The sequence below is a fragment of the Pan paniscus genome, chromosome 20 (assembly GCF_029289425.2).
Source record: "Pan paniscus chromosome 20, NHGRI_mPanPan1-v2.0_pri, whole genome shotgun sequence".
Classification (NCBI taxonomy): Eukaryota; Metazoa; Chordata; class Mammalia; order Primates; family Hominidae; genus Pan; species Pan paniscus.
Genome location: NC_073269.2, coordinates 23,922,288 through 23,941,770, shown reverse-complemented (window position 1 = coordinate 23,941,770; position 19,483 = coordinate 23,922,288). Strand labels below are relative to the sequence as shown.

The 19,483-nt window shown below is 51.3% G+C and overlaps 1 protein-coding gene across 2 annotated transcripts in view; it reads right to left on the bottom strand.

Moving 5' to 3' along the window:
- The window catches only part of SLC25A42 (solute carrier family 25 member 42), a 48,881-nt gene extending 32,837 nt beyond the window's left edge, over positions 1 to 16,044 (bottom strand). The window contains exon 1 of one of the 2 annotated variants that reach the window (XM_034944192.3): positions 15,948 to 16,044. The gene's annotated coding sequence lies outside the window, so the exon portion shown is untranslated. Of the gene's footprint in view, positions 1 to 15,878 lie in introns of both variants that reach the window. The other variant, XM_003817739.6, reaches the window with a different exon arrangement.
- Between the last annotated feature and the right edge of the window lie 3,439 nt (positions 16,045 to 19,483).

The following is a 19,483-nucleotide window of genomic DNA, read 5'->3' as shown; positions in this document are numbered from 1 at the left end:
GCCTGGAGGTTCCTTCACAAGTTACACAGGGAGATATTATTGTGGCCCAGCAATTCCACTCCCAGGCACAGAACCAAAGGGTCCACACAAAACTTGTGCATGGGGCTGGTCATGGTGGCTCACACCCATAATCCCAGCACTTTGGGAGGCTAAAGCAGGAGGATGCTTGAGGCTAGGAGTTCAAGACCAGCCTGGGCAACATAGTGAGACCCCAACACAATAGAAACAATAGCAACAACAATGAAACTTGTACATGAATGCTCCTAGCAGTAAGATTCACAACAGCCAAAAAGTGGAAGTAACCCAACTGCTCATCAACAGATGAATGGATATACAAAATGTTCGCATGACGGACTACTACTCAGCCATGAAAAGGAATGAAGCACTGATCCATGCTACAACATAGATGAACCTCAAAAACACGATACTGAGTAGAGAAGCCAGACACAAAAGGCCACATAGTGTGAGGTTCCATCGATATGAAATGCCCAGAACAGGTAAATCCATAGAGACAGGAACCAGATTGGTGGTTGCTAGGGGCTGGGGGCTGTGGAATGGGGAGTGACTGCTAATGGGGATGGGATTTCCTTTTGGGGGTGATGAAAATGTTCTGAAATTGGCCAGGTGTGGTGGCTCACACCTATAATTCCAGCACTTCAGGAGGCTGAGTCAGTCAGATAACTTGAAGTCATGAGTTCAAGACCACCCTGGCCAACACGGTGAGACCCCCGTCTCTACTAAAAATACAAAAATTAGCTGGATATGATGGCATGCACCTGTAATCCCAGCTACTCAGGAGGTTGAGGCAGGAGAATCGCTTGAACCAGGGAGGTGGAGGTTGCAGTGAGCCGAGATTGCGCCATTGCACTCCAGCCTGGGTGACACAGCAAGATACAAAATAAAAAATAAAAATAAAAAATAAAAAAATTAAAAATTGTCTAAAAAATAAAAATAAATAAAAAAATAAAAGTTCTGAAATCAGATGAAGGCAGTGGTTGCACAACACTGTGACTGTACTATATACCACTGAATTGTTCACTTTAAAACGCTCACAATGAGCCAAGAGCGCGCCACTGCACTCCAGCCTGGGGGACAAGAGCAAGACTACATCTCAAAAAAAAAAGCTCACAATGGTAACTTTCAAGTTATGTGCATTTTGACACACATACAAAAACCTGCCCAGGTTCCTACCAGCCCTGGGAGGCCCTTCTCTGCTCTGGCAGGATAACAGGGTGGTGGGAGCCTGGGTACACCCTGGGCTGACTCAGGCAGTGTTCATGACCTTGGGTCTCCCTTTTCTTACGGATCCTTCCCTCCCTACTAGGTTACTTGGAATTAGATTAGCTGCTGGACATTCGTATGTCACTCCCTCTGTGTGCTTGCTGCATGCTTGCTGCGTACATGCTCGCTGCATACATGCTCTGCAGAGGCACACCTTCACGGGCTCTATCGGTACTGCAAATGACCCACACAGGGATGACCATATGCACAGAGTCTATGTAGGAGGAGGGACATGGGGTGGGGGAAAGGGGTCTGTCCTGGGATCTGGAAGGGAAGGAGTACACCAGGGAGGGAGAACAGCAAGAAGAAAGAACCCAAGGCTGGAGTGAGCTCAGGCTGACCAGGGAAACAAACAGGCTGAGGCTGTGTCAGGCATACGCACCTTCATGCTGAATGCAAGTGGGCCATTGCAGGCTGTGCTTGTAGGGAGACACAAAGTACCCCCACCGCCCAATGCCGGCTGGGTCTCCCACCTCCAGACCTCTGCTTCTGCCCAGTACAGCCAAGATTCCTACAAGCCACGCCTGCCATAGAGGCCTCTCCCTCCAGCCTCCCCATATACAGCCCTGGGAGCTTTGAAGACCTGCCCAGCAGCATATCATGGCAATGATGAGCACACTCTATGGACACAACCCCAAAGACCACCCACAGGAGAATGGGAACACGTGTGTGGTATGTCCCATGATGGGACACTATGTAACACACCAAACTGCTGCTACATGCGACAACAACACGGATGGATCTCACAGACACACCAGTGAAGAGGCAGAAGCCAGGCACAAAGGGTTGCGTACTGAATGATTCTTTTTTTTTGAGTTGGAGTCTCACTCTGTCACCCAGGCTGGAGTGCAATGGCACGATCTCAGCTCACTGCAACCTCCACCTCCCGGATTCAAGTGATTCTTGTGCCTCAGCCTCCCGAGTAGCTGGGATTACAGGCGTGCACCACCACACCCAGCTAATTTTTTGTATTTAGGAAAGATGGGGTTTCGCCATGTTGGCCAGGCTGGTTTCGAACTCCTGGCCTCAGGTGATCTGCCCATCTTGGCCTCCCAAAGCGCTGGGATTACAGGTGTGAGCCACTGCGCCCAGCTGCATACTGAATGATTCTGTCTGCATAACAGTCAAGCTCAGTAAACAAAATGTTTTATACACATCCAAATGTCGATAACTGCTGCCACACGGAAGGACCCTGGGGATGTCATGCTGAGTGAAATGAGCCAGTCACAAAAGGACAAATACCATACGAATCCACTTATATGAGGTCCCTAGAGTCATCACATTCATAGAGACAGAAAGTAGAATGGCAGGTGCCAGGGGCTGGGAGCGGGGGAACAGAGAATTACTGTTTAGTGGGAACAGTTTCAGTTTTGCAAGACGGAAGAGTTGTGGAGACGGATGGTGGTGATGGTTGCACAACAGTGTGAATGTACTTAATGCCACTGAACTGAACACTTAAAAATGGCACTTTTAAGTACTGTGTATTTTACCACACTTTTTATTTATTTATTTTTGACACAGGGTCTCTCGCTCTGCCACCCAGGCTACAGTGCAGTGGCACTATGATGGCTCACTGCGGCCTCCAACTCCCCGGCTCAAATGATCCTCCTACCTCAGCCTCCTGAGTAGCTGGGGCTACAGGTGTGGGCCACCATGCGCAGCTAAATTTTAAATTTTTTTGTAGAGATGGGGTCTTACTATGTTGCCCAGGCTGGTCTTGAACTCCTGGGCTCAAGCTGTCCTCCAGCCTCTGCCTCCCAAAGTGCTGGAATTACAAACATGAGCCATTGCACACAGCCCACCACAAATTTTAAGAAACGTAAGTACAAAACACATTTATGGTGATAAAGATTAGAATACTGGTTACCTCTAGGGGGTATATCAGGGAGGGGGCAGGAAGGAGCCAGCTGGGGGCTTGAAAACTGTCTTGATCTGGTTCCAAGGATGCATATATACATAAAAATTCACTGAGCTATATATACACTTAGGATTTATGTGTTTTATTCTATGTAAGCTATATCAGAATTTAAAATGTTTAAACAGTGCAAACAAAACACCTCTGCCACACCCCCTCCCAGGCCAATGGACGCCAAACCTGGGAGTGGGGCAGGCAAGCCATTTGTAATTCCCAGGGGACTTGAATGGATGGCCTTTGGGAGTGGACGTGTTCAGCTTGCTCTTTCCCACTTTCCTCCAACCTGTGGAGAACACCTGTTTTGTTTTGTTTTTTTAAGATGGAGTCTTGCTGTGTTGCCCAGGCTGGAGTGCAGTGGCATGATCTCGGCTCACTGCAACCTCCACCTCCCAGGTTCAAGTGATTCTTGTGCCTCAGCCTCCCCAGTAGCTGGGATTACAGACACACACCACCAGGTCTGGCCAATTTTTGTATTTTTTTTTTTTAGTAGAGACAGGGTTTCACCATGTTGGGCAGGCTGGTCTCAAACTCCTGACCTCAAGGTATCCACCCGCCTCAGCCTCCCAAAATGCTGGGATTACAGGCATGAGCCACTACACCTGGCCGAGAATACCTGTTGATGATCTTAGCAGTGATGAAAGTCTGGAGGAGGCACTGAAGCTCTACAGTTGGTCCACACGCACAGTGGCCATCCCTTCTGAGGACAGCATTCTGGGAAACCACTCGCTCTGCTCCCTGTCACTGTGGAGAAAGTGGGGCTGATCCTCCCCTTGACTCCAGGGTGACCCAGGTGGCCATGGTCAGGTAATGAGACTTCACACTCCCCTAGGTTCAGGGTGCTGCCCCCAAAGACCAAGATCTGGGACTTTTGAGGGAACCATCGGGCCGGAGAAGTCCTCTTTCTTCAGGGGAGGGGAAGCCAGTAGGGTGTGAGATTGCAGGGCAGAGTTGACACAGAGTTAGAGGGCAGAGCAAGGCCAGGAGGTGAAGGAGGATACCTGCAGGCTAGGGGGATCTGGCAGCCAGTGGTGCCAAAAGCACACGGACTTTGCTGTCATGGAGCCCAGGAAGCACCCTTTCCAGTTCAGTCAGCATAGGATGGGTTTCTGTCACTTGCACCTGCCAGAGTCCTGACTTGTATGCTGTGCTGGGGTAGGTACCTCGTACTCCCCCAGCCCCACATAGTATTTACAACCACAGACGACAGTGTCCTGTGGCTCCGAGGCCCAGCCTTGCCACGTTCACTCTAGGTACCTTTCACGAGTACCTAGGATGCCAGTGCTTTCTGAACTGGGATTCAGGTGTCCCCACAAGGGTGACTACCAGCGGCCAGGCAGAGGGGGGCCAGCCCCAAATAACATACGTGTATCTTTTCCCATGCTGCTTCTGTTCATGCAGTCTTTCCATTCATCAAACAAAAAACAAAGCTCGGCGGGGTATGGGAGGATGACATAGGAAATGACTTACTAAGCAGCATTATTCAGGAAACGTGAACCTGGAGCACGGGATCTTCAATAACTCATGATCACACCGGCCTCAGCATAGAACCTCCAGAGCAATGGGAACACTGGTTCCAAGCAAGTTGACAGTTGCTTGGGAGAGGGCAGGACAAGCTACTTCTTTTTTTTTCGAGACAGGGTCTCACTCTGTCACCCAGGCTGGAATGCAGTGGTAAAATCATAGCTCACTGCAGCCTCCATCTTTTGGGCTCAAGTGATCTTTCCACCTTAGCCTCTGAGTAGCTAGGACTATGGGTGTACACTATCATGCCCAGCTAATTTTAAAATTATTTTTAGTAGAGACGGGGTCTTGCTACGCTGCCCAGGCTGGTCTCAAACTCCTGGCCTCAAGCAGTCGACCTGCCTCTGCCTCCCAAAGTGTTGGGATTACAGGTGTGAACCACTGCACCCAGCCACAAGGCTGCTTCTTGTTCTGAATCAGGCAATTTCAAACCCAAGCATCCTATAAGCCCCATGTACATAGGCTATCCTAATACATACACACTCACACATACACACACACTCACACTCGCTCACACATACATTCACACACACACACATGCGCGCGCACACACACACTCTCTCTCACACACACTGTCACACACACACAGACTCATATGCACATGTGCCTGATTCCCTTGAGCCTGTCTCATAGCTTCCCGACCAGCCATAAGACAGGCCCACCGTTTATGCTGTTACCTTGTGGGGACCACCATACAACTGCCAGCTCCACCCCCTGGGACTCAGGAAATGTTTGTACAAATGTTGGGTGGGGGTGGGGACAGTTTATCTGTGGATGGAGTTTATTATAAGCAGCCGTGAAATGGATCCTGTAATCTCTCAGTAAACGGAAGCCAATTAACATCCTATCTGCCAGCCGATAAAGGCTGTTTTCTTTTCTAGTTAATAAGCATTAACTCTGCCTAAGGGATCCGGGCACATCTTACATAATGGCTGCTGCCCGTTAACCCCGACCCCACAGGCTGCCTCACAAATGGGGAGTTTCTTCCTGCTGCATTTGCTCCTGTGTGCCTTTCAGACAATCTTTGGTTAAGGCAACCCTTGTTGCGGTCTCTATGGGTTAAACACCCTGAAAGATCCAGGAAATTCTATGATCAATTGCTGTCCTCTGTCCTTGCAGACAGTGCTGCCCACACCTGTCACCAAAGGCCGTTAGATGTTATCTAAAACAATCCAAGGTACTGAATGGTACTCACATTCCTCCACTAAGAGGGTCTACTTCAGTAACTGTCCTCGCCTCAAAAGCCCTATGTTTGGTTGGGCGTGGTGGCTCATGCCTGCAATCCCAGCACTTTGGGAGGCCAAGGTGGGCAGATCACTTGAGGCCACCAGTTCAAGACCAGCCTGGGCAACATGGTAAAACCCTGTCTCTACAAAAATACAAAAATTAGCTGGGCACAGTGGCTCACGCCTTTAATCCCAGCAGTTTGGGAGGCCAAGGCAGATGGATCATTTAAGGTCGGGAGTTCAAGACTATCCTGGCCAACATGGTTAAACCCCGTCTCTACTAAAAATACAAAAATTAGCCAGCATGGTGGTACATACCTGTAATCCCAGCTATTCGGGAGGCTGGGGCAGGAGAATTGCTTGAACCTAGGAGACGGAGGTTGCAGTGAGCCAAGATCATGCCACTGCACTCCAGCCTGGGTGATAGTGAAAGACTTCAACTCAAAAAAAAAAAAAAAAAAGTCCCATGTTCTTACCACACGGAACCTGGCACAGCAATCTGCAATTTGATTGGCCTTCAACAACTATTTGCTGGACAAGTGAATTAATTCCCTGGACATGCCAAGTTTTGCTTTGGCCGCAGTCTCCCATCCTGGCAAACTTCTCTGCATCCTTCAAAGCTCCTAAATGTCCTGGCCTCACTGCCCCCAAAGTTAACTGCTCTGCCCTGCACTGAGCAGTCTGTGGTTCTCTGCTGCACTTGAGGGGCCACTCTCCACTTGCTTCCCTGCAACCAGGCTGGGGGTCCCTGGAAGGCAGGGGTCCCTGGAAGGCAAGGGTCCATGTCACACTCAGTGTCCATGCCCAGCAAGGAAGCAGAAACATAACAGCTGCAGACAGGTGCTTTTGCCTGTTGCTGTCCTGTCCTCCTGCTCTTCAGCCATCCCTCCCACAGCAGCAAGAATGCACCACTTCAATCATTCTCTTCCTCATAGCCACACAGCAGCATGCACAGGCTCCCTGCCACCACACAGTGTTGTGGGATGATGGGGTCTAGCATGTGACACCTTGGATGTGTCACTAAACCTCCACATAGGCCACATACAGTGGGTCACACCTGTAATCCCAGCACTTTGGGAGGCCGAGGCAGGAGGATCACTTGAGGCCAGGAGTTCAAGGCTGCAGTGAGCTATGATCCCACCACTGCACTCCAGCCTGGGTGACAGAGTGAGGCCCTGTCTCTACAAAATAAATTAGCCAGGTATGGTGGCACACACTTATAGTCTCAGCTACTCGGGAGGTTGAGGTGGGAAGATCACTTGAACCCAGGAGGTCGAGGCTGCATGTGCTGTGATTACACCACTGCACTCTAGCCTGGGCAACAGAACAAGACCCTGTCTCTAAAAAAAATTTTTTGGCTGAGTGAGGTGGCTCATGCCTGTAATCCCAGCATTTTGGGAGGCCGAGGCGGGCAGATCACTTGAGGTCAGGAGTTTGAGACCAGCCTGGCCAACATGGCGAAACCCTGTCTCCACGCCTGGCTAAATACAAAAATTAGCCAGGCGTGGTGGCAGGCGCCTGTAATCCTAGCTACTCAGGAGGCTGAGGCATGAGAATCACTTGAGCCCAGGAGGCAGAGACTGCACTGAGCCAAGATCAGGCCACTGCACTCCAGCCTGGGTAACACAGTGAGACTCTGAAAAAACAAACAAACAAAAAATTTAAAGTAAAAAATAAACCTCCCCATTCCTTGATTTCCTCATCTGTCACCATCTTCACAGGATAGTGCCACTCGAGTGGGTGACAAGTATTGGTAAGTATCGTTCTCCCTAATAAGGAATCAGACAGGGCTGGGGCAAATCCCATTTAACACGGCCCCGGCCTATTGAGTATGCTTTTGAGACACTGACACATGGCTTCCCCATGATCCGTGATTGAAATGTACACATTCGCCAGGCACAGTGGCTCACGCCTGTAATTCCAGTACTTTGGGAGGCTGGGGTGGGAGGACAGCTCGAGCCCAGGAATAGGAGATCAGCCTGGGCAACACAGCAAGATCCCACTTGCCTAATCTCACCACCTGAAGACCCTCATTCATCCTGGGTTGCCCCATGCCAGTCTGAGCATCCCCCCCACAGGTTAATCTCCCTACAATGTGAAACAAAACTTAGATGATTTGTCCCGCTGCTCATCAAAGAACATCCCTTTATTTTTATTTTTTTAGTTGCTTTTTTTTCTTGAGACGGATTCTCGCTTTGTTGCCTAGGCTGGAGTGCAGTGGTGCAATCTTGGCTCAGTGCAACCTCTGCCTCCCAGGTTCAAGTGATTCTCCTGCTTCAGTCTCCTGAGTAGCTGAGATTACAGGTGCCTGCCACCACAGCTGGCTAATTTTTATATTTTTAGCAGAGATAGGTTTCACCATGTTGGCCAGGCTGGTCTCAAACTCCTGACCTCAGGTGCTCCGCCCACCTCGGCCTCCCAAAGTGCTGGGATTACAGGTGTGAGCCACCGCACCAGCCCTAATTTTGCTTTCTGCTAGCCCTTGGCTCTGCCATGTAGTTAATTCCTCATTAGCTTCAGATCTCCCAGAGTTTCCTGAAAATCTCCCTGGCCCCCTGAAGATCAGACCGTAGCACCCCAGCTTCTCCTCAAGACTGACCAATATGGAACTCCAATCACTTGGTGGTGGTCTGATGTGTGTCCATGCTCCCCATCCTTCTGAGACCAGGTATCAACAGGAGATAATCACAGGACCAAGCTCACAGCCCAGAAAGCAAAATTAAGATGTACACACTTGGAGCTGGGCGCGGCGGCTTACACCTCTAATTCCAGCACTTTGGGAGGATGAGGCGGGAGGATGGCTTGAACCCAGGGGTTTGAGACCAGCCTGGGAAGGATGGAGAGACCCTGTCTCTACAAAAAATTTAAAAGTTAGCCGGGCATGGTGGTGCATGCCTATAGTCCCAGCTACTTGGGAGGCTGAGGCAGGAGGATCACTTGAGCCCAGGAATTCGAGGTGGCAGTGAGCTGTGATCTTGCCACCACACTCCCACTCCAGCCTCAGCAACAAAGTGAGAAAGTGAGACCCTGCATTAAAAAAAAAAAAAAAAAAAAAAAGACGGTATGCATTCACTAGTCAGGTCCTTGGTGGCTTAGAGCATCTAGATGCCTCCACCTTCCGAGGGAGACAGGTGAGTAAGCGAAGCTGCCAACATGAGCCATCTGGAGGGGCTGAGGAACGTGTCCGACCCCATTGGCCTATTCTTCCTGAAGTAACAGAGGTACCTGAACAAGCATTTCCCTTAATAATGTCCTGTTGGAAATACTAGCTCAGCAAGTATAAGGGTTGAATGACATCCCCCAAATTCATGTCCACCTGGAACCTCAGAACATGGCCTTCTTTGGAAATAGGGTCTTTGCAGATGCAATCAGTTAAGGATCTTAAGATGAGTTCACCTTGAGATTTAGGGTGAGCCCTAAACCCAAGGACTAGTGTCCTTATAAGAAGAGGGGATCGGCCGGGAGTGGTTCACATCTGTAATCCCAGCACTTTGGGAGGCCGAGTTGGGCAGATCACTTGAGGTCAGTTCAAGACCAGCCTGGCCAACATGGCAAAACCCTGTCTCTACTGAAAATACAAAAATTAGCTGGATGTGGTGGTGCGCACCTGTAATCCTAGCTACTTGGGAGGCTGAGGCAGGAGAATGGCTTGAACCTGGGAGGTGGAGGTTGCGGTGAGCCGAGATCACACCACTGTACTCCAGCCTGGGCAACAAGGGCAAAACTCTGTCTAAAAAAAAAAAAAAAAAAAATGGCCAGGCAGGGTGGCTCACACCTGTAATCCCAGCACTTTGGGAGGCCGAGGCAGGCGGATCACAAGGTCAGGAGATCGAGACCATCCTGGCTAACACAGTGAAACACTGTCTCTACTAAAAAAATACAGAAAATTAGCCGGGCGTGGTGGCAGGCGCCTGTAGTCCCAGCTACTCTGGAAGCTGAGGCAGGAGAATGGTGTGAACCTGGGAGGTGGAGCTTGCAGTGAGCCGAGATCATGCCACTGCACTCCAGCCTGGGCGATAGAGCAAGACTCTGTCTCAAAAAAATAAAAAATAAAATTAGCTGGATGTGGTGGTGCATGCCTATAATCCCAACTACTCGGGAGGCTGAGGCAGGAGAATCGCTTGAACCTGGGAGGCAGAGGTTGCAGTGAGCAAAGATCGCACCACTGCACTCCAGCCTGGGCAACAGAGCAAGAGCTTGTCTCAAAAAAAAAAAAAAAAAGAAGAGGAGATCCAGGAGTGGTGGCCTGCGCCTATAGTCCCAGCTACTCAGCAGGCTGAAGCAGGAGAATCACTTAAGCCAAAGAGTTAGAGGTTGCAGTGAACTATGATCATATCACTGCACTCCAGCGTGAACAACATTGTGAGACCCCATCTCTAAAAAAAAAAAAAAAATAGAGGACACAAAGACACACACAACAGGGAGAAAGCCACATGAATACAAAGGCAGAGACTGGAGTGATGTAGCCACGAGCCAAGAACTTCAAGGTTTGCCCGGAGAAAGGCCTGGGAAGGACTCCCTCAGAGCCTCCAGAAGGAACCAGTCCTGTTGACACCTTGATTTTGGACTTTAGGCCTCCACAACTACGACAGGATACATTTCTGTTGTCTGAAGCCCCCCAGTTTGTGGTAATTTATTATGGCAGCCACGGGAAACGAATATGCAGGGAACTGAGGCCAAGCCTCCAAGTGTTGGCCTGCCCCTCAGCTGGTGGCTTGTCCTCAGCCATTTGCCTGCCAGAACCTCACAGGCTGCTGGGCTGGCAGAGAGCTCAGCAGAAAATCTGGCCAGCAGAGAACTTTGTTGAGCCCCTGGAATTCAAGCATTCTGCCCAAGATGGTAGTAGCAAAAGGTGCTCAGTGAAGAAAACAAATGTTGACAAGCATATTTTAAAAATAGCTCTGTGAACAGGGTGGGGCCTCCAGGGGACATCGTTCTACTTCCTGAGTTGGGTGCTAATTTTATTATTGGTTAAATCTTCTTTCTTTTCACATACATGTTATATACTTTTTTTTTTTTTTAAAGAGACAGAACCTCACTGTCACCCAGGCTGGAGTGCAGTGGCACAAATCATGGCTCACTGCAGCCTCAACCCGCTGAGCTCAAGTGATCCTCCCACCTCAGCCTCCTGAGTAGCTAGGACTATGGGCGCATGCCAACAAGGCCAGCTAATTTATTTATGTATTTATTTATTTATTTATTTGAGACTGAGTGTTGCTCTGTCACCCAGGCTGGAGTGCAGTGGTGCCATCTCAGCTCACTGCAACCTCCGCGTCCAGGGTTCAAGCGATTCTCCTGCCTCAGTCTCCTGAGTAGCTGGGACTATGGGCATGCACCACCACACCCGGCTATTTTTGTTTTTATTTTTTTCTTGAGACAGAGTCTTGCCCTGTTGCCCAGGCTGGAGTGCAGTGGCACAATCTTGGCTCGCTGCAACCTCCGCCTCCCGGGTTTAAGCAATTCTCCCTGCCTCAGCCTCCAGGGTAGCTGGGAATACAGGCGCCCACCAACATGCCCGGCTAATTTTTGTATTTTTAGTAGAGACGGGGTTTCACCATGTTGGCTAGGCTGGTCTTGAACTCCTGACATCAAGTGATCCACCTGCCTCGGCTAGGTGCTAGGATGAAAGGCGTGAGCCACCATGCCTGGCCCGACATGATATACTTTTTTTTTTTTTTTTTGAGACAGAGTCTCGCTCTGTCGCCCAGGCTGGAGTGCAATGGTGTGATCTCAGCTCACTGCAACCTCCAACTCCCAGGTTCAAGCAATTCTCCTGCCTCAGCTTCCTGAGTAGCTAGGATTACAGGCGCATGCCACTACACCTGGCTAATTTTTGTATTCTTTGGTACAGACAGGGTTTCACCATGTTGGTCATGCTGGTCTTGAACTCCTGACCTCATGATCTGCCCGCCTCGGCCTCCCAAAGTGCTGGGATTACAGGTGTGAGCCACTGTGCCCGGCCGATATACTTTTTATGAAGAAGTATTTCATGTTTAAAATAAAAAATGCAAATGCACTTTTAAAAGCTCTGTCTTGCAAAACCCAAACGAGCGAATGATTCTGATTATCTCAATAATCCCCTCTTAATGTCTAACTGCCAAAATAGAAGAGACAGACAAAAAAAACTGTATGACACGTGGGCAGAGGCCTGACTTCAGTATGACGACACCCTCCATCTGGCACCAGTGGTGAGAAATTGGACAATTGGAGAGAGTCTCGAAACAGCTTCCCAGACAGATTTAACATCTGACTCGTCTCAATCTCTCATGATGCCCTCATCTTTCTTTTCCTAGACCCAAGTGAAAAAAAAAAAAAATCAGCAACAGCTAAATGGTTCTTCTAGCAACTGTTCTTGTTGAGGTACCTTGAGCCAAAATCTCAGCACCACCACTGCTCCCTGCTATAGGGACAAGCTTCACAGAGCAGGAACTCAAAAAAAAATTTTTTTTAACAGAAAAACAGGGTCTTGCTCTGTTGCCCAGGCTGGAGTGCAATGGTGCAATCATAGCTCACTGCAGCATTGAACTCCTGGGCTCAAGCAGTTCTCCACCTTAGCCTCCCAACTAGCTGAGACTATTTACGCACGCCACCACGCCCAGCTAATTTAAAAATTTTTTTTATAGAGATAGGGTTTCACCATGTTGCCCGAGCTGGTCTGAAACTCCTGGGCTCAAGCAATACACCTGCCTCATCCACCCAAAGTGTTGGGTGGTGTGAACCACTGCGTCCAGCCCCAAATATTTCTTGAACTTTAGTCTGACTGGCAGAGAAACAAGTCTAATGTTTAATCCCTACCCCACAAGCCAGAACACCTAAGACAGGGGTAGGAAGCATGGAAGTGATGTTCAAAAGGATCTCTTGTGCTGTATTTTACCTATCAGATGGGACAGACTACAAAACTTGATAGTAAGATAACTGAGCTGGCCGCAGGAGAGGAATCAGGCTTTCCAACTTCACAGTTGAGAGGAGGAGGAGGAATATGCCCTTTTACTTGGCCCTTTTTTTTTTTTTTTTTTTTTTTTTTTTTTTTTTTGAGACAGGGTCTACCTCTGTCATCCAGGCTGGAGAGGAGTGCAGTGGCATGATTATAGCTCACTGCAGCCTTGAACTCCTTGGTTCAAGCAATCCTCCCACCTCAGCCTCCTGAGTAACTGTGGACTACAGGCACGGCCAGCAAGACAGGGGGGTCTGAAGTGTCTGAGCACGGCTGGAGCCCAAATACGTTCAATGTGTATTTAGTACATGCTGATGCATGCATCTATCCATTGCAGCTCTGTTTGTAAAAGCTAAATATGGGCTGCAGTGGCTGGGCGCAGTGGCTCACGCCTGTAATCCCAGCACTTTGGGAGACCGAGGCAGGCTGATCACAAGGTCAGGAGATCGAGACCATCCTGGCTAACACGATGAAACCCCGTCTCTACTAAAAAAATATGAAAAAATTAGCCGGGCGTAGTGGTGGGTGCCTGTAGTCCCAGCTACTCGGGAGGCTGAGCCAGGAGAATGGCGGAACTCGGGAGGCGGAGCTTGCAGTGAGCCGAGATCGCGCCACTGCACTCCAGCCTGGGCGACAGAGCAAGAATCCAACTCAAAAAAAAAAAAAAGAAAAAAAATATATGGGCTGCAGCTTAAACAGCCATCAGTAAGGGACTGGCCTTAGAATGCATATGTCTGCTCAATGCAAATTTACCAGTGGTTTAAAAGGGGTGGGGGATATACACCTCCCCCGACCCCTTTCTGCCACCCCAGTCATAGACTACCTCTGGAAGAAAACATAAGAAATTATCAACAGCAGGTGCATCTGAGGAGGAACGGGGTACAGGCTGGGGAAGACCTGACTGATTTCTACTATGTGACCTTTTGTACTGTTTGATTTTTTCTTTTTAACTATGTAATAGGCCGGGTGTGGTGGCTCACGCCTGTAATCCCAGCATCTTGGGAGGCTGAGGCCAGCAGATCACTTGGGGTCAGGAGTGCGAGACCAGCCTAGCCAACATGGTGAAACCCCGTTTCTATTAAAAATACAAAAATTAGCTGGGTGTGGTGGCACATGCCTGTAATCCCAGCTACTCAGGAGGCTGAGGTAGGAGAACTGCATGAACCCAGGAGGCAGAGGTTGCCGTGAGCCGAGATCACACCACTGCACTCCAGCCTGGGCGACAGAGCAAGACTCCGTCTCAGAAAAAACCCAAAAACTATATACTCAATGATCTTGCCAAAGTTTATACACATGTACATATATAACACACACGAAATATGTATATATAAAATATGTATATAAACATATGAATATTATAGGTACATGTACATATGTGTACAACACACACACATATACATACATATATACATACATGCCCATATATGTTTTAAATGACTCCTATTGAAGTTGGACAGAAAACCCAAATGGCTTCAGTTTCCACAGGAGAAGCTGAAGGTGACATGACCCTCTGAAACATTCTGGTACCGTCTTTGCAGGGAGAGGTGGGAGGGGGTAAGAAATGCTCCACGAGCCTTACAGGAAATGGCACGTTATTGCTTTTCAACAACAAAGCCACTGTCCTCCTTCTATGCTGCATGCTTGCAAATCAGACTCAAGGGAACTAAAAAATTCCAGAAGAATCATTCCTAGCACCACCCAGGCTCGTTTTGCAGGTTAGCTTTAAACAGCTGAAACATTAGTTTGGCTCACTCTAAAGAGTGTTTCCTTACTCTTTATCGGCTTCAAGGGCCCAAGGAGTGTCGGAGAGGGGTCCCGGGTCTGCAAGAGCTGGGAGCCCCGGCCCCGGCAACTCCCTCTCCGGCATCCTGCAGGAGGCACCCAAGATGATGAGCCCCCCTCCTCCGGCAGCGTCTCCACCGCCAGCCTGCCCCAGGACTCCGAGACACACGCTTGGCAGAGGGGCCGTCCCTTCCAGCTAAGCCTTTCCGGACCCAGTCAAAGTCACGACTCCTGCCAATCCCTCTGAGATAAACATAACAGATGGGCCCAAACGCGGTGGGTCCACAGCAGAGGGTCAGCGATGCCCAGGATAGAATAGGCTCTGCCTCTAGCATTCAAGTGGTTTAGGTCTGTGGCTGGTAAAATGGAGATGATTCCGGTTTCGTCTGACCGATGGGATTATTCTAAGGTACGGAAATCACTTTATAGACTGTCAAGCACTGTTAGAAATGAACACTGGGGTAAGCTTTTGTTTGGGGAGGGGAGGGTGCAGCGATCCTGAGATACCAAGGCTTGGGGGACTATTGAAGGACCTGGGGGATTCGGGGGGATTATTACAGAGGGTGTGCGAACACAGGTGCACGTGGAAGAAAGCCCAAGGTGGGAGAGAGAAAAGGGGGAGACAGAGGTGTGGGGCTGCCAGGGCAGAGGGCAGGTGCCAGGGGGAAGGTCCCTGAGAAGAGAGACACAGGTTGCTGGGGGAGTGGGCACGAGAGTAGCGAGCAGATACCGGGATATGAGGAAAGGCAGTGGGGGACGGGACCAGATCCAGGTGTGAGTTGCGAGGCCATGAGTTAGGAGTCACAGGCTCAGGTGTGGGTGTGGGGGTGTCATCGACAAGGACAGTCTCAGGTGATGTGGGGGGTGTTCGTGAGTGGGGGCGGGTGTTCGTGAGTGGGGGCGCGGTGTCAGGTGTGTGAGGGGGATGTCAGACCCAGCTGTGCGGGGCGCCGGGGACAAGGCCCCAGGGGTGTGGGAGATGTCAGCAAGGACAGTCTAAAGTGTATGGGGGATGTCAACCAAAAGGGACGTGGTGTCAGGCGTGCGTGGACTGCGGGTGAGGGGCTCAAACCTGGATGCAGTAGCCCCCAGGGGGCAGTAGACGTGGAGCGTGGGGTTAGGGGGGTTCTTTAACCTCTTCCTGCCCTCGCGACGCTACTGTCATGCCCCGCCTCGTCCGCCCCTCGCCCCGGGATCCATGACAGGACCCGTGCCTCACCTCAGTTCAGCCCGACAGGCGCGGGCCGCTGACGCTTGGGCCCCCCCGGCGCCCCCCGCGCCCCCTCACCGGCCCGGACGCGTCGCCGCCGCCGCTACCTCCAGCCGCCACGGCCCCGCCTCGCGCACCCCCAGAGCGCGCCACGGGAGGGGTCCATGCCACGCCCCGATTGGCTGCTCCCTGGCCAGTCAGCGCTGGAAGCGACAGTGATTGGCGAGTATGAAGCAGATGGGCAGCCCCTAAAGCCAATCGCTGACTGGCAGAGGTGGGGCTATTGGGCGAGGCCTGGGGTGCCTGGGTGGTCCCTCAGGGTGCTAGGCGCTGGGAGGCGAGGGCCTGGAGGCAGGCGAGGATTGGAATCTTGGCAGAAAACAGGCAGAACTGTCGGCCAATCGCTGGGGGCCAGGGGCGGGGCTACGAAGAAACTGGCGCTACCGGCGGGGCAGAGGCGAGAGGAACGGAGGGCGTAGCCTGGGGGGAGACCGGGATTGGCCGCAAAGCCGAAGACTGGCAGGCCCCGCGGCCAGTCGCAGCGGCCGTGGGCGGTACGCCCCCAGGGGAGGGCTGGAGCGTTCAAGGTGCAGTCCGACCCGGAGCGCGGCAACCCGACGTGGCCTCGGACGCCTGGCGCAGGGTCCCCTGAGGCTCTCGTGTAGAGCCCGCCCTCTGGCCACCTAGCACAGAAGCGGATGTGAACTTGGACCATCAAGGCTGAAGGACTCCTGGATAATTCTCTATCCCCTTACTCCCCACTAATCCCCTGCAGACGACACGGAGAGGGCAGATTCGCTGGAGGTCACTCTGAACTGCCCTCTGCATCTCGAGGTGGTGTGAAGACATGGAAATAAGGGGCGGAATCCTACTGAAACGCGCTGCGTGGTTTTCTGAGTGTCTGACCTCTCTGCGTCCCAGCTTTCCCCGCCACGGTATCCAGTGACATCCCTGTTGGGCTTTCTCCCTGCCAAGTCTTTTTTTGAATTAACTGAATCTTAACCACAATCCCATGAGGTCAAAGAGACCACTGGCTCCTTTTACAGAAACCAGAGCACAGAGAGGTCAAGCTCCTTGCCCAAGGTTACACAGCATTCTCTGGTTGCTAAACCAGAGAATGAATCTAGAGCAGCCTGCTTTTTGGAAAGAGTGTGTCAGAGAAGAGCCACTGGGGGCCTCAGAGACCTGGGTTTGAATCCTTGTCCAATCACTGGCCCACCACACAACCTTGGGCAAAAGCCCTTGTGAGCCTCAGCTGTTTCATTTGGAAAAGAGGGGGAAAAATGATTCCTATGCCTTGATCTTTCCTCTCTGGGGTTGCTTCCCTGGGAAAATTTATAACTCAGCTCTCATTTTAATTATCTGGTGAAAGCATTTGACCCTGAGCAGGTCATGTGCGGCCTGTGAGCCTCAGCTCCTCTGTGAAGTGCAGAAAAATGCCGGCAGTTTAGGGAGACACCTGCCATCCCAGGCATGGCTGTGTCATCGGCACCTCCCCCGAAGCCACTCTGTTCTCTGACTGACCCTTCATCTTCAGGATGGAGAGGGATACAAATGTTTCCAGATACCAGCTCTTATTTCCTCTAGGTGCTGGCCAGGGTTGGTGGAGATCAAGTTCAGAACCAGGGAATCCTGGGAGGGAGCAAGGCTGAAACCAACCTTAGAAAGGGCTCACATTTCAGGGCTGCACAAGCCCCTGCTAAGTGTGTGATCCACAAGTTTCAAATGGGGAGGATGTGACGGGAAATCACTAGCCCAAGGCCATCATCAAACTCCTGATATTCTCACGATATGCCTACCTGGACCTCCTCTCCCATACCTCCCACCTGTGGTTTGCTTCCTGGCAACTTCCAGGATCTGGCCTCCATTCTGCCCTCCAGAGAAGAGGAGGAAGCTGAGGTCAGTTGAACATCAATTGGGTGCCAAGTCCCCACTGGGCTTTCTCCAATACCATCTCCCCACCTCACTTTCAGGTGGAGGTGACTGCCCACTTAGCAGATGAGAAAACTGAGCCTATGGTGGAGAATATTCCTTGGTGGAAGGACCCAGGGCTGAGTTTGAATCCCTGCTCTTTTTAACGTAAGTAATGGCCAGTAACAGCCACAGGACCTTCAGCAAATAACACAAGCTCCCCACTTCAGTTTCCCGGCTGTCTCCTAGGGCTGATGTGAGCATTGATGAAATGGAAGCAAAACACTTACAATGGCTTCGTCCACAGTAAGCACTCATGGAAGGCTGGTGATGATATATTGTTCTTCTCTGGGCCTGTTTCCCTCTCTGTAAATAGCGCTTCATGGACATAGACCAACTATGGGCGTGGCTTGCCACACCAAGAGGGAGATATCTACGCTGAAGAGCGCCCACTCCCAGTGCCCACCTGCCAGGCCCTGGGAGGGGGAGGTGACAAAGCTCCTGGAAGGTCCCACAGTGCCTCCAGGGACAGAGCCAACTAAGGCAAAGGTCAGGCTCTGGCCCAGCCTGGGGCTGCCTCTCTAGCTTCTGCTCGTTCTTTAGCAGGCTGGCGCCAGCCAACCTCCCTACCGCCTTCCAGCAATGGCAGGCAAAGCACCTTGGCAATAGCAATGGACACCCCCACCATGGGCACTCATGTGAGCCCAGCTAGGGTGCCCAGGATCTCAGCTCTTCTGCTTTGGCTGGCCAGCCCTGGACAGGACACTGCCTCTTCGCCCTCCAGTCTCCTCTACCTCTTGGGGATCCCAGGAATCATCCGTGAGCCAGGCCCTGGCACAGCGTCCAGGCCTAATCACCTGAGGCCCAAAGGCCTTTTGCCCAAGGTCAGGTTAACAGCTTTGGAAAAAGATGAGGGGCCTGGAGGCAGGCCAAGCTGTGGTCTCATCCCACCGCAGCCCCTCAAATGCCCATGAGTCTATTTCCTATCTGGAAAATGAGGTTTAGTCCAGCCTCTGGGAGATGTATGTTCACAACAGAAAAAATCTGTGTTCCTTTCCCAGGAGCCCAAGCCCATCCCTGGCTGGAGGGAGACATCCTGAACACAGCAGTGACAACAACCAAGCCTGGCTGGGGTCAGAGTGGCCTCACTCACCTCCCAAGGCTCAGATAAGTCAGGCCACTTCACCAAGAGCCTACAGTAGCAGAGGCGTGGCCTGAACACACTCGCACCATCCTTGCAGCAGGCTCCACCTCAGCCCAGGTCTCGATGTCATCAAGGAGGACAGCAAAAGCTACTTAAGAGAAGGCCAGGGCCGGGCGCGGTGGCTCACGCCTGTAATCCTAGCACTTTGGGAGGCCGAGGCGGGCGGATCACGAGGTCAGGAGATCAAGACCATCCTGGCTAACAAGGTGAAACCCCATCTCTACTAAAAATACAAAAAAATTAGCCGGGGGTGGTGGCAGGCGCCTGTAGTCCCAGCTACTCAGGAGGCTGAGGCAGGAGAATGGTGTGAACCTGGGAGGCAGAGCTTGCAGTGAGCCGAGATGGCGCCACTGCACTCCAGCCTGGGTGACAGAAAAGGGAAGGCGACGGGGATGGGGGCTGGGGGGAGTTATGTTCTGGACATCCCCTGAAGCGCGCCTTGCTAGGGGCTGTGGCCCTCCAGTGTGCCAGATCTAGCCTGAGTTCAGATGAGAAGGCC